The sequence below is a fragment of the Taudactylus pleione genome, unplaced genomic scaffold (assembly GCF_031769625.1).
Source record: "Taudactylus pleione unplaced genomic scaffold, aTauple2 ptg000053l, whole genome shotgun sequence".
NCBI classification, from domain to species: Eukaryota; Metazoa; Chordata; class Amphibia; order Anura; family Myobatrachidae; genus Taudactylus; species Taudactylus pleione.
Window position 1 is genome coordinate 33,257,943 of NW_028284455.1, and position 26,306 is coordinate 33,284,248.

Below are 26,306 nucleotides of genomic sequence, written 5' to 3' on the forward strand. Positions count from 1 at the left end.
TCTAATTCTCACCCATTTACTGAATCCAGTCTTAAAGCTCATATCATGGTACTTTCAAAGGAGGGTAAGGATCCCACCATGTGCTCCAGTTAATGCCCTATTTCGCTACTTAACATCGGCGTTAAACTCATTGCTAAATTAATGGCTCGTTTTAAGCCTCTCCTTCCCGACTTGGTCCGTTCTGATCAGGTGGGCTTTGTCCCAGATCGGGAGACAAGAGATAACACCTACTTAATTCACCATGCTACCAAAAATTTCATACAGTACCAGCTATGCTTCCATCTACTGATGCAGAAACGGGTGTTAGATCAACTGGATTGGTGTTTAATGAGTTGGAGAATATGGGTTTAATGGGTTTGGAGAATATTGGACTGGGGATAAGTGTCTTCATATAATTCTAGCACTCTATGCATCTCCTACAGCCTATGTGAGGGCCAATGGGGTACTATCAGGCTCAGTCACTATTGCCAATGTTACCAGGCAGTGGTGCCTTTATCTTTGTTAGTATTTGTTCTCTGCACTGAATTACTGGCAAAGGCAATTATATTAAATTCAGATATGTCAGGAGTTTATGTGCGTCATACAGACTGTGGATAATCTGCTAGTCAGAATTACAACCCCCCAGATCTCTCTCCCTAAACTGATGAGTGAATTTAATAGATTTAGCCACCTTTACAATTTTAAAATTAACTACACAAAATCTTCTGCTCTTAACATTTCTCTCCCTCCCCTAGTTGTAGATGCCCTAAGACAGTTGTTTCCATTTCAGTGGCAGGCTTCACACATGAAATGTCTGGGCATTCTTTTACTGAAGGCCACTCTGCAGCTTTTTACTTTTAATTACATTCCTCTCCTCTGTAAAAACTGTATTTGTGGTCCAGTCACAGATTTTCCTGGTTTGAAGGCTCAAAATTATTAAAATGAATGTTCTTCTCAGGATTTTATACATCCTTCAGACTATTCCAGTTGAATTATCTACAGCTTTTTGACACTCACTAAACACCAAGGTGGAAAACATCCATCAATTTCCACTTACCATCAAGCAATAGCCCTCACTAGACTGGTCTAGAAATGATGAAGGGAAGCAGTGGATTGCCATAGAGAATGCAACCTCTTTGGCGGCCTTACGGTTTCTTCCCTGGTGCAATGGAAGTTTCAAATCTTCCCATCCTACCATTGGCCCCACCCTGGCCACCTGGTGTAAATGTAGGTGTAGAACCATCATCATCATGGAAATGGCACCTCTTACTTCCTTTCCCTGCAACCCCCTCTTCCCCATGGATAGACATTGATGGATTTCAAATCCTGGATATCGGCATAATTCACAAGTCTAGGCCAGTTGGTTAAGGGGAGGGACTTTCACTGACCAATTAAACAAGTACTCCTTATCCTGGGGGAAGGGGGGGGGGGTTGGTAAGCAGTTTTGACATTTTATGACCTCTATTGGTGGCATAGCCATGATTGGTAGAAATTTGTATCCTTTTGAAACTCTGTTCCCAATAGACAGCCCCTACACATATGATTTTCAAAACCTGTAAACTTAGAATACAGGATACCTATCATATTCTTCCTTCTTATACTACAACTTGCAATAAGGACCTGGCCTCCAGTGGGGACAGTGTAGTATAGGATAAGTTTTCCAGTATATCAATGCTTGTTCTCCTAGCCTTGAGTTGCTTGAGATGACATGTAATGTATTAACTACATGGTAAAGATGCCCAGATATAATCCAAAAATATTCTAAGATTGTATCACATCACTTCTGAAGATATCATGGAGCTGTAGGTTCATTCTACCATGGTTGGTGGGAGTGCCCTCTTATTGCCACTTCTGGTTGCTGCTAAAGGATTTGGAAGAAGAGATCCTGTGGTCTCCAGTCTAGAGGTCTGGCATTTTGGTTGCTTTAATATTCAGAAATACCTGTGTCTTGTTATAATAAGCAGTCCCTCCTTAAACATATGAATAATGTCTCTAGGGCCATTTGACCTGTGCACTGGATGATGATTATTATTATTATTATTGTTTATTTATATGGTGCCACAAGGGTTCCGCAGAACCTTACAAAGTACATAATGAAATAGGTTGATTTACAGTGACTTACAGTACAGTACAATACAATACAGGACATGGATAATATACATTGCTAAATTTGCGATCATAACACCCAGATAAGCAACAATGCAAAGCAACCAAATGTTAGGTGCCCTGGTAGAGAGTAAGAAGTAGATGAAGGTAGAGTAAGGAGAAGCACAAGAGGGTAGAGGGCCCTGCTCATAGGAGCTTACATTCTAAAGTGGAGGGACAGACAAACAGGGGTGACACAGTGGGGTAGGCAGGGAGGAAGGAGTATGTAGCAGCAAGTTAAGCTGAGAACTGGAAGGCTTTGATGAAATAGTGGGTCTTGATAGCCCATTTGAAGGATTGAAGAGAGGTGGAGAGTCTGATGGAAAGTGGGAGAGAGTTCCAAAGGTGTGGAGCAGCGCGGGCAAAATCTTGGAGGCGGGAGTGGGAGGAAGTAATCAATTGGCTTGAGATGCGGCGTGCATTTGTTGAACGAAGAGGGCGGACAGGAGAGTGAAGGGAGATGTGATCAGAGATGTAAATGGGAGAGGAATGGCTGAGGGTTTTGTAAGTGAGTGTGAGAACCTTAAATTGGGTTCTAAAGGGAAGGGGAGCCAGTGGAGACTTGTAGTAGAGGGGAGGCAGATGCAGAGCATTTTGAGAGGAAGATGAGCCGAGCAGCAGCATTGAGGACAGACTGGAGAGTGGAGAGAAGGGAGTTGGGGTGGCCAGATAGGAGGAGGTTACAGTAGTCCAATCTGGAGATGACCAATGAGTGTATGAGGGTTTTAGTGGCATCCTGGGTAAGAAAGGGTCTAATCTTGGAAATTTTTTTAAGATGAAAATGACAGGACTGTGAGAGATTCTGGATATGTTGTTTGAAGGAGAGGGAGGAGTCCAGGATAACTCCAAGACAGCGCACTTTGATAATAGGAGATAGTTGTGCCATCAATTGATAAAGAAATGGTGGGAAGTGTGGTTATGTAGGGGGTGGGAAGATGATTAGCTCAGTCTAGCTCAGTCTTAGACATATTAAGTTTAAGAAATCGCTGGGACATTCAGGAAGGGATGGCAGAGAGACAGTTGGAGACACGAATGAGGAGAGAGGGAAAGAGGTCAGGGGAGGAAAGGTAGATCTGAGTATCATCCGCATAGAGATGATATTGGAGGTCCTAATGAGGATGTATAGAGTGAGAAAAGGAAGGGTCCAAGAACAGAACCTTGGGGAACACCTACTGCAAGAGGCTGTGGGGGAGAAGAGGAGACAGAGAAGGATCGGTCAGAGAGGTAGGAAGATAGCCAGGAGAGGGCAGTGTCACATAGAGAGGGTGGTCCACAGTGTCGAAAGCAGCAGAGAGGTCAAGGAAAATGAGTAGAGAGTAGTGGCCCATGGATTTAGCAGCAAGGAGGTCATTGCTGACTTTTGTGAGGGCAGTTTCAGTGGAGTGAAGAGAATGGAAGCCAGACTGAAAAGGGTCAAGGAGGGAGTGGGAGGAAAGAAAGGTGGTAAGGCGGTTGTAAACAACATGCTCAAGGAGCTTGGAGGCAAAAGGGAGGAGAGAGATGGGACGGTAGTTGGAGAGAGTGTTAGAATCAAGGGTAGGTTTTTTAGTATGGGGGAGACAAGGGCATGTTTGAATGCAGACAGGACAGTGCCTGATGATAGGGAGAGATTAAGGAGGTGGGCAAGATGGGAGCAGGCAGAAGGAGAGAGGTAGAGGAGGAGACATGAAGGGATAGGGTCAAGGGGGGAGGTGGAAGGGGGGAGGACTGGATGAGGGCATTAGTTCCTCTCCAGATACAGGGGAGAAGAAAGTTATAGTTGGTAAAATGGAAGGAGAGGGGTGATCTGGGAAAGGAGTAGGTGGATAGCAGGGGGACTGGTGGGATATGATGTCCTGACGTATGGAGTCAATTTTAGATATAAAGTAGGTAGCAAAGTCAAGGGCAGAGAGCGAGGAGGGGAGGCGAGGAGCGGGTGGGCAGAGGAGGGAGTTGAAGGTGGTGAAGAGATGTTGAGAATTTGAGGACTGAGAAGACATGAGGTTCTTGAAATATGACTGTTTAGAGAGGGAAAGGGCGGCACTGTATGATGAGAGCATAAATTTGAAATGGAGAAAATCGAAAATCAGCCTTAGAGCGTGATCTTCTCCACTGTCGCTCGGCAGTTCACAAACACTTTTGAAGGTATCTGGTGCATTTGCAATGCCAGGGTTGAGGTGTAAATAATAGTGATCGCCGGAGCAACAGAGTCCAGAGCAGAAGTAAGGGAGGTATTGTGTAGGGAAATGGCTTGTTCAGGGCAGGAGAGAGACAGGATAGGGGAGAGAATTGAGTCAAGCTAAGAAGAAAAATAAATGGTGTCAATAGCCTCAATGTTACGCTTAGTGATGGTGCCCTTAGTAATCAGAAATATCACAATGGTGAGTGAAGACTAGGGCAAGCTAATGCCCACTCACATGGGAGAGTGAGGAGGACCATTGGGAGGGACCAAATGAAAACGTGAGGGTAAGAGGAGGCAGAGGCTTCTGTGGGGATATCAATAGGAATATTGAAGTCACCTAGGATAATAGAGGGAAGGTCAGAGGAGAGAAAGTGAGGGAGCCAGGAAGCAAAGTTGTCAATTAATTTGGAAGGAGGGCCAGGGGGACGGTAAATGACAGCTACTCTAAAGTGAACTGGTTGGAAGAGGCGTATAGCTTGAACCTCAAATGTAGAGAAAGAGATGGTTCAGAGGGTATGAGTTGGTAGGAGTAACCGGGGGATAGAAGGACCCCTACCCCACCACCATGGCAATCCCCAGGCCGATGGGTATGAGAGAAGATGAGGCCCCCAGAGGAGAGAGAAGCATGGGAAGTGGTGTCAGAGGGTAAAATCCAGGTTTCAGTAATGGCTAGGAGATGCAAGTTTTTAGGGATGAAAAGGTCGTGGGTGGGTACGAGTTTGTTACATACTGATCTGGCATTCCAGAGGGCACAGGATAGAGGGACAGTGTTTGTGGGAGAGATGTGAATTAGATTATTTGGGTTGCTGTAGCGAGAAGGTGAGTTAAATATGGGTGGCCGAGATGAATGTAGTGGAGAGATTAAACGGGGACCAGTCCTTGGAAGAGAACCTGTAGGTGGTTGGCAGGGAGGGAGTTTAATATGATGGGGGTGGGGTGACATGGAGATGAGGTTTGGAGGAGGGATTATCAGTGGGGTAGTAGGACATAGGAGGGGTAGAAGAGAATGAGAGTGTAGTAGTGGGAGAGGAGAGGGAGGACGGCAGACAGAGGAGGTGAGATTAAGGAAGGAGGAGGTGGAGGAGACAAGGGGGAAATGATATACCGGTAGGTGGAAAAAGGGGGTAGAGCAGAGGATTAGGTAGACAATGAGTGGAGGGGGAAGTACACATGATAATGGTGTGGATGAGTTGAATAGGGGCAGGAAAACTAAATGTAGGAATAAAGTATGAGAGTTACAGTCAGTACAAGAGATTTGCAGAGAAGCAAGTAATAGTACAATGGAGGAAAATGTGCCTGCAAAATTTCCAAACTATTATTGAGCAGAGGAGAAGAGGATAAATGGAATATTAAAGTAAACTGAATTAGAAGACAGATGACAGGCTAGGGACAGAGAAAAGAGGTGGGAAGACATTATTTCTAAGAAATAAACTGAGATTGGCACTGAATACAGTAAGCTATGAGTTGTTTGTGAAATGAGCAAGTCAGTACAAATATTAGCAAGTGTAAGTTCTTAGAGTGAGCAAACAGAGTGCCTGATTCAGACCCGGTCGCAAGCGCTGAGCGCTCGCAACCAGGTCGATGGTGGCCCAGAGCGCATGCGCACGATGGAGCCGGCTCCGTCGTGCGCATGCGCGAGACCAGGACAGCGACGGGCAATCCATCGCTCCGGGTCTTGTACCAAAGGGGGCGTGCTGTCGATGTTGAGTGACAGCACGCCCCCTTTGGTGGGCGGGCCGTGAGAGTGGCTGCCCAAATGGAGGCGTTCCCATGTGAACGTCTCCGTTTGGGGCCGGCCCCACTGACATCACGAGTGATGTCAGTGGGAGAGATTTCGGGTCTGTTAGAGCCGAAATCTCTCTGGGGCTTGCGGCAACGAGACCCTACCACAAGGTTCTCGTCGCAAGCCCGATGGTCGCGATGGTCTTGACCATCACGACCATCTTCCTGGCCGCTCGCTATAGCTGTGGGTGGTCACCCACAGCTATGCGAGTGGCCAGGAGGCCGTTCTAAGAAAAAAAAAGACCAGCCCTGATTCAGAGCGAGCGCTCTGTCAGAGCGACCGGCTCTGAATCAGGGCCAGAGGCCAGTATTGATTGTCCAGGTGATGCAGACAGCAGTTGCTTGTAGTGTAGATATTGTGAACTTACATTTCTTGATTATACTTTGTCATTATGTTCTTGTTAAAGAATGGTTTAAGGTTAGAGTGGTCTCCTTCAGTTTAACTTCGGTATAATGCCGGTATAATGCCGAATTTGGTAAGAAATGCACTTTTACAAATTATGCACTTATAATAATTATGCCCTACACATCCCAAGAGCCTGCAGCCTTCCTATGAAACTTAAATAGTCAGTGCTTGCATGTGTATGCAATTAATCTAATCAACTCCCAATATCCTCCCACTAATATGGCTAGCAATACATGTCCTAAAATAAACAAACAGGGAATACCACAAAGCTAAGAAGAACTAGGTCTAGTAATCTATTCACTTTGCAAATAATTCAAAATTAGATGTTCTGCAACAATGATTAGGTTACCTAATATGCAGTACACTTTGCAAATAAATGATGATATATGATATAATATACTCTATGATGATAATAACAACAGTCACCCGCTCTAGTGAATTGCTTGTTCGTTAACCCTTCCATGATAGAGATCGGTGCTTATTTTTAAATCACTTTTGCACAAGTTATGCTTTTGTGGCTGTGTTTAAGCAATTTATTTTCTTCTGTAGATGGGGAGTAATTTCTGCTGTACTAGATATGTTTTTGTTGTTTAATTAATGCTAACAGCAAATGCCTTTATTGCACATTAAATAAATGGTTTATTGATTTAGTAGTGATTATTTCAAAAATAATAGGTCAGGACATGTCCTCAATTTTATTGGATTTGTATCATCTAACATAGACAGGCTCCTAGCTATCCCTCTTTTAATTCTTCTCACACTCTTTTTCTACCCAAACCCAACAAACACCAACAATTAGTAGTCTTGTACCGACCAATAACTTTACTTAATTTAGACTTTAAAATTCTTGCAAAAATTGTTGCTAATAGATTACAAGCTATTCTTCCAGACCTTTTGACACCTCATCAACTTGGCTTTGTAAAAGGCCACCACTTGGTTAAAGGAATTCGATTGGCCGTCGCAGCTACATCATCCAAAGATACCTCTTCCTCCAACTTGTTACTTAGCCACCAGGCTTTTGATACTGTCCTCTGGCCACATCTATATGAAATCCTATCACGCAGATCTTTTGGTCAGGACTTTATTGGCCTGGTGCGCTATTTCTACACCTCCCCATGTACGACTCTTTTACTGAATAGACTGAAAGGGGGGGAAGTTAAGATGTTTAGGGGCACCTGACAGGGATGTCCACTATCCCCCTTCTCTTTAATTTATCACTAGATCCACTTTACGATTGATCCAACAAGACTCTAACATTCAGGAAATACAGGTGGGTTCAAGGGAAATTAAGGCCACAGCATTTGCAGACGTCGTGTTACTGTATTTATCTCATCCCAATACCTCAATACCCCATCTGCTGTCTTTACTTGGAGATTTTGGAGATATTTCGGGACTTCATGTTAACTCAGAAAAGTCTATTGCCTTGTATCTGCATCTGGGCTTCAATTGGCCTCACTGGAATGCTAGAGTAACCTTTGCCTGGGCTAAGGGGAGATTTTCATATTTAGGTGTGCAGATCACTAAAAAACCCTCTTCTTTATACCGTATGAATATCTCTAAGGCTATCACGGATTTGGTTAGGGATCTGAATGGGTGGCGTTGTCTCCAGCTATTTGGGTAGGGCTAGCTTGCTCAAAATTATTATATTCCAAAGATTGATTGATTTATTCCAGTCACTGCCTTTATTTCTCTCATTGGAGGATACTAAAAAGCTTAATTCGGTCTTTGTTAAATTTATTTGGAACCATAAACGACATAAAATAGGACTTAATTCAACTTCAACAGACTAAATATAATGGGGGAATACATTTTCCTAACATTACAATCATGCAGCGCTTTTGCGGCATTTACGTGATTGGTTACATGGTACAGATATTAACATGGACTCGGGCCTAGAGGAGAATTTTCTAACAGATTGTAATGTAGTTTCCTTTTTACATCTCCAGGATCAAGAGATACCCACAGATCTGCTGGAGAATCGACGTATCAGTTGTGGCATGTGCTACGTTATACACAGGGCTTAAATGCGCATAAAACTCTGTTTCTTCCATTAATACGAAACCCAGAGTTTCAACATGGTTTAGGTACGAATCATTTCCTAATGTGGGCAGCAAGGGATATACACTCCGTTGAATGGTTAGCGGACAGAGGGCCTGATTCAGAGCCACTCGTAAGCGGCCGCTCGTTCGCTCCGAGCGATGTTCGCACATCTGCGCATGCGTATGGGTCGTAATACACATGCGCCAAACAGTCAGTGCGGTCGGAAAACGTGTGTTTGCAAAATAGCTAGTGCCTGCTAATTTGAGTGACAGGATGAGGCGTTTGTGGGTGGTAACAGGGGAAGGTGCTTGAAAACGGGGAGTGGAGATCCGAACACAGGCGTGCCAAACGGTCAAAACGGGCGTTTTAAGGGTGTGCATAATTAACAAAGCAGCGTCATCGATCACGTCACTTGGTTGTTTCTTAGCCTGAACTGTTCGCATGATTGCGGTAGGAAAATCCAACCACAAGCACTGCGAGCAGTTCAGACGCCTTTCGATGTACTCGATTAATCTAATAAATAGCGGAGATGACGTATGATGCGAGCGGCCAGGGGGCGTCTTTACAAAATAGCGAGCGCATGTTTCGTTCGCTCAGACATAGAGGCGTCAACAGACCGCAAAGAGCGAGCGCTCAATTTAAATAGCCAGACCCTTTTTCTGAACGAGCGAGCGCAAATAGCGTCCGGCTCTGAATCAGGCCCTGAGATCTTGAAGGCCCCTCATGTTCCACCGGCCAGTTGAGAAACATGAGTTTTCATCCCCATTCCCTTTTGCTTATTACCAGGCACAGCATTATGTGAGCCAAATTGTTCGTAAATTCTCCAACTAGGACTGGGATAATACTCTAGATACGCTCCTGGCTTCTAAGCCACCTGTACATGGGTCAGTTTCGAGTCATTACTTGTTCCTAAATAGCAAATTAGATTATGGTACTCTTCAGACTGCCCTGCCCTAATGGCTGTGCCACTTTTCCAACCTCACTGTAGAAGGATTACTTAAAAATCTGTATGACTCATGTCGCTTTATTCCTGCTAGCTCTTACCGAGAGCTATTCCTGAATATATATACCACAGAACATATATTAGCCCACATTGTCATTTTTTAATGGGATCCTCTTCCTCGCACGTGTCTCCAATGTCAGAAAAGTAATGCTGACTTGTTTCATTACTTATGGTCTTATCCCCTTGTCAGAGTTTTCTGTCTCCAGGTTCGTAGAGAAGCCCTGGATTAATTGGTTAATTTTCTGTCTTTAGATCCTGAATGGGCCATACTGGGAATTTTACCGCAGAGCCAACGTATGTCTAAGGGATGTTGTAAACTCTTACTGGTGTTAAGTGCAGCTGCTAGTAAAACTATTTTTCTAATCTGGATACAGACTTATCTATTTTTTATCTATGCTATGGGTGGCTCTGTGTAATATTTGTAATTTACGCTCATATACTGCGAACTCTGTATTAGCCCCTGTAAATGTGATTTGCACCATTATATGTCTTATATTGCCTATTTGATGATGCATCTCTCAGAAGTGAAGTATCAGCACCATGGAAATCAGTAGGCTTTCAGACCACAAACTAAATCAGATTTTCTATTTTGAAACATACTGTACAACAATTTTCATGGATAAGGAGATAAATGCTCTGCTGTACTCAAATATAAATTGTGGTAGATTATCAATACATGTCCATAACATACATTTTAATAATTTGAGAAAAAAGCTTATTATACATTTTAAAATGATCACTCTGTGGGTCATAGTAGGGGACACACTTTAATAAAAACATCCTTCCAACTGTCCTAATTTGAGTGCTGCCATCAGAAATTGTGGGGCCAGCATAAATAAAACAGGTTGGGCCTTCTCCTCTTTGGTTCACTTCTCCCATTGGCCTTGTGGAGGCAGAGGTGTAGCGCATAGCCCTGGTGCCTGGAGCAAACGCATGATATGTTGACCTCCCCACAGTGCTGAAATGTGCCATATGACCCCCAGACATCCCAATGTGCCCCCTATATCTCCCCACTTGCTGTAAGACCTCTCCGCTTGGCACCAGACTGATTGTCAACACTTACAGATAGAGATTGCGCTACACAGTGTCACTGACTACCAGCTGAATTAAGGCTTTGGGGGACTGGGGTACATATATAAAGAATAAAGCATTTAAAATATATATTCTTTTCAGGAAATGCAATGGTACAATTACCAAGTACTTCCGTGATACTTAAATAGGTCTCCCGATGAAAAGGCAGTCTGAGTGGTACTTTTACTAAAGTAAGATTTTTTAGAAGTGGAGATGTTGCACTTAGCAACCAATCAGACTCTAGCTATTATCTTCTAGAAGGTGCTTGTTAAATATTAAGTAGAATCTTATGGGTTGCTATGGGCAACATCTCCACTTCTGAAAAATCTCACCATAGTAAATATAACCCTTAATGCAATAAGGGGTTACTGCAAAAAATAGCAGTTATCTGCTGTAACACCCTGAAATTGTACTTGCCTACTATCCTTATGTTCCACCTTTTGGTGTTAAACACGTGTGTCTCTGTTCTTCCATGTTACTTTGATCAGCATGAAGTAGTTGAGGGGAGCGAAGGTATGGCGTAAGAAGGAATTGATTAAGGGGCGGGCAGATGGGAGGAGGAGAGAGAAGATGTGGGATGGGGGGACTGATGGAACAAAGGGAGACATACATGCAAATGGAAAGAAAAAATCCAACAAACATACACACAAAGGAGACAGAGATGAACACATGCAAGAGGGTGGCCCCATGGTGCACATGCTGAGAGGAGTAGAGACAATTGTTGAGTGGAGTCAGATGCATACAAGGGTAGGGGAGGCAGAGGCATACATGAGCATGGGTTGCATCAGCACACATTGGTAAGGCGCCAGAGGCACACATGGGCATGGATGGGAGAGGCATACATGAGCCTGGGGTCTACTCTAGGTTTGATCAAGAGAATAGTTTTTCTGTTACGCCCCAAATTCCCCGGGTGGGGGAGTCTCCTCTTATGTTGGAGGAGTATGATGTGATTAAATGTCTACGTCGGGTTGATTTGTGTAAATCAGCCGGCCCGGATGGGATTAGCGGTAAAGTCCTCAAGGGGTGTGCAGACCAGTTAAGTTGGATATTAACGGTCTTATTTAATTTGTCCCTTTTTAATTGTGTAGTGCCGAGATGTTTTAAGAAGGCAAATATTGTTCCAGTTCCAAAAAAGGGGGTAGTAAAATGCCTTAATGATTATCGCCCAATTGCACTAACTTCATTGATAATGATATGCTTTGAAAGGCTGGTATTAGGACATATTCAATCTTTTTTCCCAGTAGATTTTGATCCTTTTCAGTTTGCATATAGGAAAAATCGTTGCACTGATGATGCGGTACTTACAGCACTTCACTCTATTTTAGCTCATTTGGAAGTGAGGGATTCTTATGTTCGGATACTCTTTGTTGATTTTAGTTCTGCTTTTAATACGGTTATTCCCGTCTCACTAACATCTAAGTTGTTTGACTTTGGGTTAAGTGGGTCTATTTGTAACTGGGTTTTAAACTTTTTAACTGATAGACCACAAGTAGTTAGAATTGGAGGTGCTGTGTCGGGGGAAGTGTTGATTAAGACTGGTGTTCCCCAGGGTTGTGTTCTCAGCCCCCTATTATACTCGCTATTTACCCACGACTGCGTGTCGACTTCTGATTCTGTGAAAATCATCAAATTTGCTGATGATATTGCAGTCGTTGGGTTAATTAGCAGGAATGATGAGTCCCATTATAGGAAAGAGATCAAAAATTTGGTTTCTTGGAGTGGTGATAATCACTTGCTCCTAAATGGTGACAAGACAAAAGAACTGGTAATTGATTTTCGTAGGAGATGTTTAGAGCAGAAATTGCCAGTGTCTATTAACAACCAGGATGTTGATATAGTTGAGTCTTTTAAATTTCTGGGTATCCAGGTTGCGGCAGATTTGACATGGTCTTTAAATACACTGTCCCTAATTAAAAAGGCGCAACAGCGTTTGTTTTTCCTAAGACGTTTGAGGGCCTCGGGAGTTAGCAAAGTAACTATGCTAAACTTTTACAGATGCTCAATTGAGAGCATTCTGACGTTTGGTATCATTATCTGGTATGGCAACTGCACAGCGAGTGAAAGAGGTGCACTGGAACGGGTTGTTAGGACCGCCAGCAAAATCATTGGCGTGCAGTTGCCAACTATTCATGATGTTTATGGGCTTAGGGTTCTAAAGAGAACCAAGGGTATCATATCGGATCCAAGCCATCCATTTCATGAATTTTTTGATAAGCTCCCATCTTTAAAGCGGTTTAGAGTACTTCGGGCACGTACGAGTCGCTTGAGGGTTAGTTTTCTTCCATCTGCTGTGCGCATGTTGAATGCTATGATTGTATCTCTTTAGTTAATTTTAATTTTATTATTTTTGTGAAATTGTTTGTGATAACCTTTACCATGGATTGCTATTCACTGTTTTAAAAAAGTGCAATGTAATTTCGTCTGTCAAACTTGTTTTGCTGATGACAACAATAAATACAATACAATACAATAGAAGCACCACACGTGCATGAGGGGAAGATACACACTTGAGCATGGGGACAGAGACAAGCATGGCTACAGGGGGGCAGAAACACATATGGGCCAGGGGGCAGAGACAATTATAGCCAAGAAGACAGGAGCACACATAGGGGCAGAGGCACACATGGGTCTGGAGGGTAAGGACACAGATGGACATGGGTAGCAAAGGCATACATGGGCAGGAGAAGCTTACACAAAAGGAGAAAACAACATGTACAGGAAAATGGACTCAGGAGTGGGCACTGAGGAAAGGGAAAGCCAAGGCAAGTAGGTGGTTTTACTGTCTGCTTTAATGGAGGAAACCATGGAAGAGATGGGGAGAAGAGGGGAAGTAGAGGTGGGTGAAGGTACACAGCTGGCAAGAGGGGACCTTCACCCGTCCCGGAGAGAGGGGTCCTGACAACATACCCTGTGAACCTCCTTATCTGGCTGCAGCAGCACCGATAATCCCAGCCACAATCTGTCTCTGATTCACAGATTATGAATCAGAGGCAGCTTGTTGCCAGGATCATCAGCACCGATGCTGCCAGGATCATCTTGCCACCAGGATCATCAGCGCCCCCTATTAGGGGACCCCCTGATGGTGGCACATTAATCCAGATTTTGTGTGATTCACCAAGGTATCTCCCCTGCCACTCCCTCGTGTGGCAATAAAAATATTTTTTCCCAAAAGCGTGGCCATGCCCTAACACTACCCCCATTATCCAACGCAAAACTTCTACATTTTTGGGAGGTATAATAAAAATATCCTAATAATAATAATAATAATAATAAAGTGAGTATTATTTGTCTTTATGGGTTTTTTTTATTAAAGTTAAAAAGGTTCCTTGGTTTCTGCTGGGGACATTAGCTTTCTTAATTCCTTCAGAGAATATTAAACCATATTCCTATTGCTATCAGGTTATTTTGTTTTGAGACAATTCAAAGAAAATTCTTTTAAAACGATCCACATATAAAGTTAAAAAGGAGATCAGGAAAGATGTGGCTGTCTCAAGAAATAAAATAATTGTGAACCTTAAGTACACAGGATTAGACAGAAGCAGATGGTTCTTTCCTGTGATTTCATTCTAGGCATCACTGTGGAAATTCTGCTTAAAACAATAATTAAAAAGTGATGGAAATAATTAACTTTTTGACCATCTGTTGGTAAAATTATATAACAGATCATATTGTGCTCACTAAAGCATGTTAAGTAATGAAGTCAGAAATGGTTAATTCATTGTTGGAAACGTATTAATAATGTTTTTCAGAAATAGATTTAAAGCACATCACTGTACTATTCGAAATTCCTTTGGTACAGAAATTTCTGATTATACTGAATATGAATATTCTTTTGTATTTTGATTGTAAGCTCCTAGGAGCAGGGTCCTCCTCCCCACTGTCTCACAGCCTTCTTCTCTAGCACTTCTATGACAGCCTTCACCTTCCCAGCTGTATTGTGTATGGAGAATTGTGTTGCTAATTGTTACTTGTGCTGTATTTATATTTTGGTTACTGTATTGTAATGTAATGTTCTGTGTACCCTTTACTGTATTTATGGCGCTGCGGATCTCTTGTGGCGTCCTATAAATAAAATGTAATAATAGTACAGTTTGATTTGCAGTTTATACCATTTCTATATATGAACAATTTTAGTACAGCTTTGGACAATATGCATTCTCCTTTTTCAGCTACGCTGCACTTTACACTTCTATATTACTACGTCTTCTGGTCCTTTCCTGCCCTGTGGGGATTTTCAGAAGCACTGCAGCAAATCATCCTGCATGCAGCGCTGACCTCTGGGAAGCTAACAAATTGAGGTGAGCCAGCTAGAGCAATAGGACATTAGCGACAGACAGAGCATGCTCAGAACTGAAATGGGGGAGAGCAGCAAATGACAGTTCAGTCTGCAGATGGTGCACTGAAAACAGGTATTATCACATGAATGAAACAGGCTTGCCGAGATTTGTTTATAATTCTCCAATCAGCCATAAGATCCCCCTTCATCCATTTTTTACTCTGCAGACGGGAAGACGAGGGAACTCCAAATAACAATGTCTTTTGTTTTCCCAATTCTATTCTTAGCAATGTGAGCTATGCACTGTATGCTTGGACTGAAGTGGTGATCTCCCATTCTCTGCAGCCTCAGAATCACAAGCTTGCAGCTGTACTGGAGTCATAAACAGCATGGTCTTATGGTGAGTGTTAATGATAGCTTTTAATCATTGCAATAGGACTCATAATTTCATTTCACCAAATCGCGTTCGTATGTGTCCTATTTATAGCAACCCTTATTGCTGTAAGGTACAGTAGTTCACATTTTAATGATGCATCGTCGGGAATTGCATCTTGCTTTATATTTCTTTAAGAAGCACAATAATGATTTACAAAATAGAGAGACTGATCATTAAGAACTGTGTTTTTATCCTTTGCGTGTTCTGTTATTGTTGATATTATTAATATAGAATTACTACATCTCAGTTATATGATTAAAGTGAGCACTAAGTGCATACTGTGTGAAACCCCTCATTCACACAGCGTTGGAGGTGACATACTGTTCGAATAGCAGGCCTCCCGACAGGGAAAAAAGCTTAACAATATTCTCGGTAATGCATTACAGCACTGCAAACTTCTAATAGTGTATCATACTCAATACAACACAATCACTTTGAGCCAGGGCCGGATTATAGGCGGGGCGTTAGGGGCGGTCGTCCAGGGGCCCCCACACATAGGGGGCCCCCACACTCAGTGATCGCAAATACGCGCTATAGCGCGTATTTAACCGAAAATGAGGACCAGAGACTCACTTTTGCGGAGTGAGTGGGTCCCTGGGGACGCTCTCTATCGCGGCCAATATCTTGGCTTCTGCTTAAATGATTGATGTCTCCCTGGCCCGCCAGGGAGGACTATACCTTAGCGTCTGTGCTGCATGCTACAGCGCCCGGCACTACAGAGAGGCCAGGCGGCCCCAGTACCCGGCGGGAGGATGGCCCGCCACCCTGCTTGAGGGTAGATCTAGCCCCCAGACGGTAGGACTTCCCCGGCACCCGACGGGACGGCAGGTCCTGCCCCCAAGCGGGTGGACTTCCCCGGCATCTGGCGGGAGGGCAGGTCCGGCACTCGGCGGGAGGCTGGCCCCAGCATGAGGGCAGGTCCGGCCCCCAGGCGGTAGAACTTACCCGGCACTCGGCGTGAGGGCAGGTCCAACACCCTCTTCTGTCACAAGGGCTTACAAGGCATTAACTGCAGCTTCTGGAGGCACTGTCCGCTGGAGCTGCATGACATCAGGTGTTTGCAGTTGGGGCTACATTACAGAAAGGAATCAAGAGGATTCCATACCCGAGGTGCTTTGTAATCTGGGATGCTATGCAAAGAAACAGTGAGCATACAGACACATGGGGCTGTAAGTGGTAACATGGTGAGAGGGACTTGTAGTAATCATTAGTGTTTGGTTCAGTTGCTTGGGAGTGCACTTCTTTTGGTCAAGTTGATTAAACCGCTGAGTACTGGTGGGAGCTTTAGTTGCTGTGGTGTAATACAAGCTTTTGTGTCTCTGGGGCTTTTCCGGTGCAAGTGGTTGGCTCATTCCTCTCATACAGAGAACATTTCAGTTGGTGGATGAATTGCAGCGTGAGGATTTATTGGGCAGGCTTTTCATAGTCTGTGGAATGTACACTGTCTCATAACACTATGGAAATAGGAGTTAGGGGCCCATTTATTAATGATCGCATTTTGCAATGCGATCAGGGCATGCAGTACCGTCGCTGATCGCATTGCAAAATGCGATCATATCTGCCGGATGTATTATCCGGGACATGCAGGGAGACGGGCTCCGAAAAGAGCCCGTCCCTGCGATGTCTCCGGATGGCAGTAGGGGCTTCTGCGCATGCGCAGTCCCGCAGACTGCACATGAGCCGCGCCCGTTGCCAGCGGAGGGATCTGGGGGATCCCTCAGCCGGCAGAAATGCGGTAAGTCCCCATAGACTACAGTGGCTAACGCTATCTTCAGATAGCGTTAGCTGCTGGGGCCAATATCGGGAATACTTCGCATTCCCGATATTGATACATTTTGCAGCATCGCATCCCTCATAGAAACCTATGGGGGAGGCGGCTGCGGACGGCAATGGAGGGATCGCAGCAGGTATCGGAGATGCCTGCTGCGGTCCCTCCTTCATACATCCGGGGGATACTTAGTATTTGAGGTAAACCCCCGAAAAAAGGTGTTTTCGGGGAATTTACCTCAAATTCACTTTGATAAATGGGCCCCTAATCTCTTACCTCTGATTTATCAGTTGCCATTTATCCTGCCGCAAAGTGGGATTAAACAAAATTGTGGTCACTCAAATTATATATACCTTAGGTCTATTCTTTCTTTTATCTAAAGGTTAATAATTAATATATACTAAATTAAATAGGGTCTAATGTGTCTCTTTTTCTGATGGAGTGCCATGATGACAAGTGTCAGGCTGTGTATCTGTTCTGTAGACTGCAAGCAGTGACCACTCTGATGGTTCAACTGTGATAAACAGGCTGTAAGGTATGTTCGTCATGGGCTGGCACAGAAAACTGACAGCCTGCACTTGACAACACCTAAATATTTCAGTAAATGGTTATTTTGACTTTGAAAAAGTTCATAATGTAGAAATAAACATGTACAATTCCTCTACAGCATAACAATATATTTTCCCTGTGTTTAACCAAACTTATAAGCACTAAACCTAGCTTCAGTAGCAAAAGATATCTTTTTGTACACAAGATTGATATGTCTTATTTTGACATGTGGTTCTATATAACTTGCTGCTGCTATTATACAAAGAAAAAAAAACAATGGTATTTTTAGTGTAGGTGAATCCATAATCCACACATTACTAGCATGTTTACTCTTATACTATCAATGCCATTAAAATGGTTTAAGCAGCATTTTAACTGTGTCTGCATATTGCTGTCGATCTTCTGCTTGTTGACATTATGAAATTCGAACAACTCGTATGTTTCCTGTATAGCAGGGTATTAAACAAGCGACCCTCCAGCTGCTGTGGAACTACATATACCAGTATGCCCTGCCACAGCTTTAACATGCCCTAATAGCAAAACTGTGGCAGGGCATGCTGTGGGTTTAGTCCATAGCAGCCGGAAGGCCGCATGTTGGATCCCCCTGCCATGTAGGATAGGCGGATGATATTTATTTGCAAACCAAGAGTACACATGGTGGGCAGATGCCTTGCAAGATATGCGTAGCTCTGCATATTGGTGAATATAGGCATAATTTCCTGCCACTTGATGTACCTTATGGGGCCCATGTATCTACTGACAGATTGCCCGTTCCCCCGATTGGATTGGAAACACTGATTCACCAATCGGAAATGCCAACTGGCGGTCATTGATGGTCACCGATTCATTGGGTGACCCTCACACCCTCCCTACCCCCAACACTGCCTACACCTTACCACCTCTTTGCCCCACCCCAGTACTGCCCCAGTTGCTATCTAGCCTTGCCCCCTGCCTACCCCCAGTACTGTCTACCCCTAACCCCCTCCTCGCCCCCCAGTACTGCACCAGATGCCATCTACCCTTACACCCTCCGTACCCCCAACACTGCCGGCTCCCATCCTCCTCCTTGCCCCAGCTGCTATCTACCCTTCCTACCTACCCCCAGCACTGCCTGTCCCTACCCACATCCTTGCCCCAATACTGCGCCAGTTGATATCTACCCTTACAAACTTACTACCCCCAGCACTGCCTGCCCTTACTGCCGTCTACCCCCAGCTCTACCCCAACTTCTCCCTGCCTTACCCCCAGCTCTACCCCAACTGCTGCTTGCTCTTAAGCCCCTCTACTCCAACTGCTACCTGCCCCCAGCACTGTCTCAAATGATGCCTGCCCTCACCCCCCATAATATGTGATGGGACCCAGAAACTGTGGCGTAGGACCCCAATTTTTTAAAGCGAGGGATCCATAAGACCCACAGTTTTTTCCGCTCAGCGCAATCACTGCACACTGTCCCCAGACATGCCACTGTTACAAATATTGTAATGGAGAACAGCATGTAGCTGTCTCCGCTCTGATCCTCTCCGGCGGCTCAGCTGTTCCCTAAACAGCAGCCGCCGAGGAGCTTCAATAGTCAGAGCCAGCCACTGAAAATCTTCTCTATGTGCTGCAGCGTCAGCTCTGACAGATGACGTCAAGTCTCGCGAGAGTTTGGCTGACAGAAGCTGAGGCTGCAGCATAGAGAAGATTCTCAGTGCCAGTGGCTCCTTTGTTCTAAGCCTTCCCACGTGATACAGCTCAGACTCAGCGGTGCAGTTATCGTGAGCTGAGCTACAGAGCTGACAGGCAGATAGCTCACTATTTTTATTTATATATATATATATATATATATACACACACTATATATAGCAATATAATATATATATATAAGCACATATCCTGTGTGTGTGTAATATATATATATATATATATATACATACACATACATACAGTGTATATATATCATTTAAATATACTGTGTGTTTATATATACATACACACACAGTGTGTGTGTATATATATATATATATATATATATATATACACACATGTACAGTATATATAGCTTGTGTGTGTATATATATATATATATATATATATATATATACTGTGTGTGTGTATGTATGTGTATAAATATATCTAACCATCCATCCACTTGGGGTTTGGACTATATATATATATATATATATATATATATATATCTCAGTTTCATAGGGGCCCACACAAGCTTGTTGCCCAGGGGCCCCCACAGGCCTTAATCTGGCCCTGCTTTGAGCATTGCACTAGCAAGCAGCACAAATGTGTCTGATAATATATGTGGCCACCTGTAAGAAGGATTTTATTTATGGGAAAGGTTTGCCAAAATGTTTCAAAATTCTAGCTTTGGGACTGATTCAATTAGATATGAGGAGGTTGAGTTGCCAATTCAATGGCGTGAAAACACTGGCAACTGCACCTTATCTCGCCCCCCTAGTAGCAGGTGTCTCCCCGGAATCACAGATTTTTGTAGGCAGCCCTATGGGGCTGTGAACAAAAGTCAGCAAGTCCCAAGCTACCCTAAGTCGACATATTCGCTCAGACTCGAAGGTCTAGTCTTATTGAATCGACCCCTATATGTAATATAGGGATCGATTCAATAAGACTATATGTAATATACGTGAATGTTGAGCTCTTTTGGTGAAACTTCATTTTAAGTACAAATGCAAATGTGTTCATAAAATGTGTTCATAAAATGTGTTCATAAAATGTGTTCATAAAATGTGTTCATAAAATGTGTTCATAAATTTATAAGCGAACAAAATACAGTATTATTGTGATAGTATTTTAAAAAAGAAATTGTGTAAACTAAAGACTGCTGTTCATATTATATAATAATTTCAACATTAGTACTATTAGATGATGTGAATACTGTACATACACTGAATCAAGAACGCATCAATGTATGAGCATGTATTTTTAGTATATATCAATGTATGAGCATGCATTATAAGTATATATCAATCCCAGAAGAAATAGCCCTTGGACCTGGGATGCACACTAATACCACCTTAATACCAAAGTTCCAGGTCTGACCTGGGGGTTGGAACAGGGTTCCAATCCGGATCAGACCCGGAACTTACCCCTTTAGACTGAGGCGCCGACCCAGGAAAATACCAACTTGGCGCCGTTCACATCGGAGCCGGGTCTGCAGTGACCCGGCTCTTCCAGCGTTGCAGTGGACTCAGTGGCGTAAATTCATCCCAGACGCCCGGAGGCAAGTTATAATTTGGTGCCCACCTCCCCTGTCATAGCCGTTGCACTGTAATGTAACAATTCGCATGCAGACAGGCTATAGATAGACGAAGGCAGCAGCTGATGGTCTGACATGGAGCACTCCACTAGTTTATGGTGGCTTCTCAGGTACCGGGAAGGGGAGTCATGTGACCGTGACGATACACTCCGGGTACATAGTTATAGCCCTAAATGTGGTGAATATGTTGTGGATAATAGAGATGCCCCTTCAGAGCTGGAGCCCGGCGGCAGGCACCTCCATTGTCTCCCATAGTTCTGCCCCTGAGTGGACGCTTGGAGATGATGTCATCTCCAAGCACCACTGAAGCCGTCCAATTGGGCGGCATGCGGGTCACGATGACCCGGATTGCGCCGTTTACACTGCAGGGTGGATCCATTTACACTGACAAAAATCCCGGGTTGATGCGTATCAACCCGGGTTTTAGGTCTGTGTAAATGGGGTATTAGTTGTTTCTGCAGCCTGATCTTAAATATTCACTTTTTTATATGATTTTATGAAGATTGTGATATATGTATTAATAATCACTGAGATACCATAATTCTTAACGATTCTGTTAACAGCGGGAATAATTATTTTTAATATGATTATCCGTACTATGTATCAAAAATTCTACAGAGAAAGTGCTTTCGGAAAAACGCAGTCCCTATAAATTTAATCCAGGCACAAATTTTTCAAAAGTCTCCCCCACATTTTTTGACATTTTGGATAAACATTGGAGGATGTTAGGGGCTGCAGGAGAGGGGTTGCAAGTTCTCTCACCTCTGAAAATGCCTCCATCGACATCGCCATCTGAAGATGTCGGTAGCCTTCGGGGTGTAGCATATTGACATTCTGACCATGTCGGCGTGATGAATGTCGACATTCTTACCATTGACAAAATGGGTCATCTTGGGAAGTATTTCTACCTCTGTCTGTTCAGTCAGTAAACATGTAACATATTAAGGGCTCACTGAGACCAAAGCTTAGGCACAATTTGGAGGAATTGTATTCTAGATTACAGATACTGCTGCTAGCATGACTCTGCTGGTCACATGGGTGGCAGGAAAAGAGCAGGTTATACTAAAGCACATGGACAGTTTTCTGCTACAGAATCATACACTAAATATGTAAAAATAGAAACTAGTCATTATTAGCAGCCTAAGGGTTCTATTTACTAAGCAGTGTTAGGAGAGAGAGTGAAAAGTGATAAGAAAGTGATAAGGTGCCAGCCAATCAGCTCCCAACTGTCATTTTTCAAACACAGCCTGTGAGATGACAGTTGGGAGCTGATTGGCTGGCACCTTATCACTTTTCACTCTGGGCCTGATTCAGAGCCGCTCGTAAGCGGCCGCTCGTTCGCTCCGAGCGATGTTCGCACATCTGCGCATGCGTATGGGTTTTAGTACGCATGCGCAAACCAGTCAGTGCGGCCGAAAATCGTATGCTTGCAAAATAGCGAGTGCCTGCTAATTTGAGTGACAGGATGAGGCGTTTGTGGGTGGTAACAGGGGAAGGTTCATGAAAACGGGGAGTGGAAATCAGAACGCAGGCGTGCTTAAAGGTCAAAACGGGCGTTTTAAGGGTGTGCATGATTAGCAAAGCAGCGTCATCGACCACGTCATTTGGGTGTCTTTTAGCCAGAACTGCTCGCATGATTGCGGTAGGAAAATGCAACCACATGAATAGCGAGCAGTTCATTCGCCTTTCGATGTACTCGATTAATCTAATAAATAGCGGAGATGACGTATGATGCAAGTGGCCAGGGGGCGTTTTTTACAAAAAAACGTCCGCATGTTTTGTTCGCTCGTTCAGACATAGATGCGTCAACAGACCGCAAAGAGCGAACGGTCAATTTAAATAGCCAGCCCCTTTTTCTGGACGAGCGAGCGCAAATAGCGTCCGGCTCTGAATCAGAACCTCTTTCTCCTAACACTGCTTAGTAACTAGACCCCTAAATCTAGTTATTGACCAGTGGCTTTACTATTACCAGAATTACATTGTTTTGTAGAGCAATGCTGTACAGAATTTGTTTTTTAAAAGAGAAGGTGTTTCAGTCATTGTGCCGCTTTGTATTGAACATAAATGACACACAACTCAGCAGACTAGGACATTTAAATTATGCGTTGCCTTCGCTTTTCATTTTTACAATATTTTTCTTTAGCTTCATATTATCATGCTACCAACTATTTGCCTATCTTCAACTTTTATATTGTCTCCTCTACCATAAATCCCATAACCAATAACCGACTCTTTTTTAAACACTGCGTACTATTTGTTCATTTATTAATGCTTTCCAGTTAGTTGCTACCCAAGAATATAATGACTTCAAATTGCTAGTGCTGAATTATTCAGCAAACCATAGTTCCTGTCTCTTGATATAGTTTATGGTCTTTTGCCTTCCTTGTTTAGAATTTTTTTAAAATAAAATTAGCCGATCTTTCAATGTTTTTAACTTTTTTTTTTTCTCATCATTTGAGTCTTTTGGGTCAATAGGAAATATCTGACATACAGTATGCAGCTCCATAATTTTATAACAAAACGGGCAAGGTTTAAACAACACGGGGCCTAATTCAGAGATGGTTTGCGTATATCCGGGATGGTGGGGCGCCTGCACATAAGTAATACCCATTCTGTGCATGTGCAGAACAGGTCCTGTGTCGTCGAACGCAGTGCCTCCTGAGCCGCAGCCTTTTTGACAGGCAGTATCTGTTTGGGGGTAGGGCGACATCCATTCCGGAAAATGGGGGCATGACTTCCTAGCTTCAGCTATGGAGCTGCGAGGGCCAGTCTAAATAACCTCAGAGTTACTCAGATGGCCGATGGTTTCGCAGATGATCTGATTCTGTGTCGTAGGACACAGCACTGTAATCTACGATGCCGGCAGGAGGTATCTATGTACCTCAGATGCCTCTTGCAGCATTAGCATATTTTCACTAGAGATGTGCTGGATCGGTTTTACTCGGATCTCAAAAATTGCATTTTATTGACTATTGGCTATTACGTGTTTTGGATAGCCAATAAAATGAATCCGAACTTGCGATAATTTTGGCGAAAAGAACCGAGTAAATCTGAGTAAAACCGAACCCGCACATCTCTAATTTTCACATACATCTGTGTCCAAAGACTATCTATATCTATCTATCTATATCTAATCCTCAGGGATTATTATTATCCTGTATTTATATGGAACCACAAGGGGTCTGCAGCGCCTTACAAAGTACATAGACATTTCTGCGAAAAATGCTAATGCCGCAAGTGCTAGAATTTGTACAGTGACGTGAACCGGCAGTGTCTCTAATCCGCTGCTTGTGTACAATGATATACCATCGGTCAACGATTAATCCTCTGAGCAATCCTGTGGTTGCTCAGACTGTCTGTCGGAAGTCAGCCGTCATGCCCCCAAAACCATCCCGACATGCCTTCATTTGACTTGCCACACCCTGTTACCTGCCACAAACTCTCACTGACTGTCAGTCACTCTGCATCCAAGTCCTCACTGCAACCTCCATGTCAAACCCAGGGATAATTTGCCTTCAGGATTGTCTTCAGTAGCCGGGGCTAGGGTGAATTGATGGCAGGAGGCGAGGTGGCTGTATATAGGACTTCCTCATAAACTATTCCCAGATGTTTACGAGACCTAGTCCAGGGTGCGGAGTCTAATCAGACTTTGAAAGTGGCAGCAGAGGTAAACTCTGGAACTCAGGTATTGTGGGATGCCTACCAAACACAGTGAAGAACGGAGTGGAGTTGGTGGACGTGTGGTATCGAAAATTATGGGCGAATTCCGCCCATGGTAGTAATTCCATCCAATCATCCTGAGAAGAGGATATAAACAACCTTAGGAAGGTTTCCAGCTCCTGATTTATCCGTTCTGTTTGGACTGGGGGTGATATGTGGAGGATAATTTTAGCTTGATTCCACAGGAAGAACATAGGGCCTGCCAAAATTTTGTCACAAATTGTATCCCCCTATCGGATAAAATTTCGGTTGGTAAGCCATGTAAGCAAAAGATCTCCCGAATGAAAACTTTAGCTAACTGGGGAGCAGAGGGTAAACCACGTAATGGGACAAAATGCGCCATTTTGGAGAAGTGGTCTACTACCACCCAAATTGTGTTGAAACCTTGGGCAAGGGGCAGGTCAGTGACAAATTCATGGAGATATGGGACCACGGTTTAGTAGGAATGGGTAAGGGATGGAGGAGCCCCAACATCTTCGAGGAGTTTTGTGCTGGGCACACCAGCTACAGGAAGCAATAAAGTCTTTGACATCACTAGCCATAGTTGGCCACCAGTAGGCACGTTGTAACAACTTCAAGGTCTTTTAAACACCCTAATGTCCAGAAAACAGGGAAACATGAGCCCAGGTAAAAAGTTGTCCCCGGAGTCCAGGAGTCACAAAAATTTTGCCTGGCGGTTGAGTGTCCACTTGTGTTTGTGTGAACATTGTAGGAAGAAGAATAGTTGGCGACTCAGAGTGATCTTCTTTTTCATCAGAAGAATCAAAAGACCTTGACAGTGCATCAGCCTTCCTGTTAAGATTTCCAGGACAAAATATAATCTTAAAATCGAAGAGGGAGAAAAACAAAGACCTTCTTGCTTGTCTGGGATTTAATCTAACAGCAGTTTTTAAGTAATGAAGATTCTTGTGATCAGAGATGATGGTTACTGGAAATTTGTCTCCCTCCAGAAGGTGCCTCCATTCCTCTAAGGCCAGTTTCATAGCTAAAAGCTCCTGATCCCTGATCGTATAATTTCTTTCTGCAGAAGAAAATACTTACGAGAAAAGAATCCACAAGGATGATTCCTACCATTGGTGGCAACTTGAGATAAAACTGCCCCCACTCCGATTGAAGACGTATCAACCTCTACCGTAAAGGGCCTTTCAGTATCTGGCTGATTGAGAATTTGTGCAGAGACAAAGGGGTCGATTTAGACCCGGATGGTAAGCTGCGCTCTCTCGTTGCCAAAAGGGGCCGGGTATGCAAATTCCACGATCGCACTGTCTGGTGTAAGGACACCCTCTATGATTTAGAGAGTGACGGCAGAGTGAGTGCACGCCGGTATGAAGACGCCCACTTTTCTTTCTTAGCACACGTCATCTCCAGGAAGTGTATGATTACCCAGCACCATCGAGAACCATCGGAGCTGCTCGCAGCCCTTGGGGTCAACCCTACCCCACCGCAAGCACTGCAATCAATTCAGGCTGAAATACAACCAAGTGACGTGTACAATGACACTTCCATGCTAATTATGCACACCCATAAAACTCATTTTGACACCCAAACACGCCTGCGTTCGTAGCACCACTCCCCCGTTCACAAGCACCTTCCTGTGTTACCACCCACAAACGGCACTCAAAGTAGCGCTCAGTCTTTGTGTTAAGAGCACTCAATTCCTGATCGCAATGACGAATGCCCATAGCGTGTATCCAAGGCTTAGCGT

The 26,306-nt window shown here is 43.8% G+C and overlaps 1 protein-coding gene across 3 annotated transcripts in view; it reads left to right on the forward strand.

Annotated features, from left to right (window-relative positions):
- POMGNT2 (protein O-linked mannose N-acetylglucosaminyltransferase 2 (beta 1,4-)) overlaps positions 1-26,306 on the forward strand; it is a 104,073-nt gene that overhangs the window by 47,860 nt on the left and 29,907 nt on the right. For 2 of the 3 annotated variants that reach the window (XM_088463695.1, XM_088463702.1), the window contains 2 exons: positions 14,757-14,885; positions 15,151-15,263. The gene's annotated coding sequence lies outside the window, so the exon portion shown is untranslated. Of the gene's footprint in view, positions 1-14,756; positions 14,886-14,950; positions 14,997-15,150; positions 15,264-26,306 lie in introns of those variants that run through there. The other variant, XM_088463711.1, reaches the window with a different exon arrangement.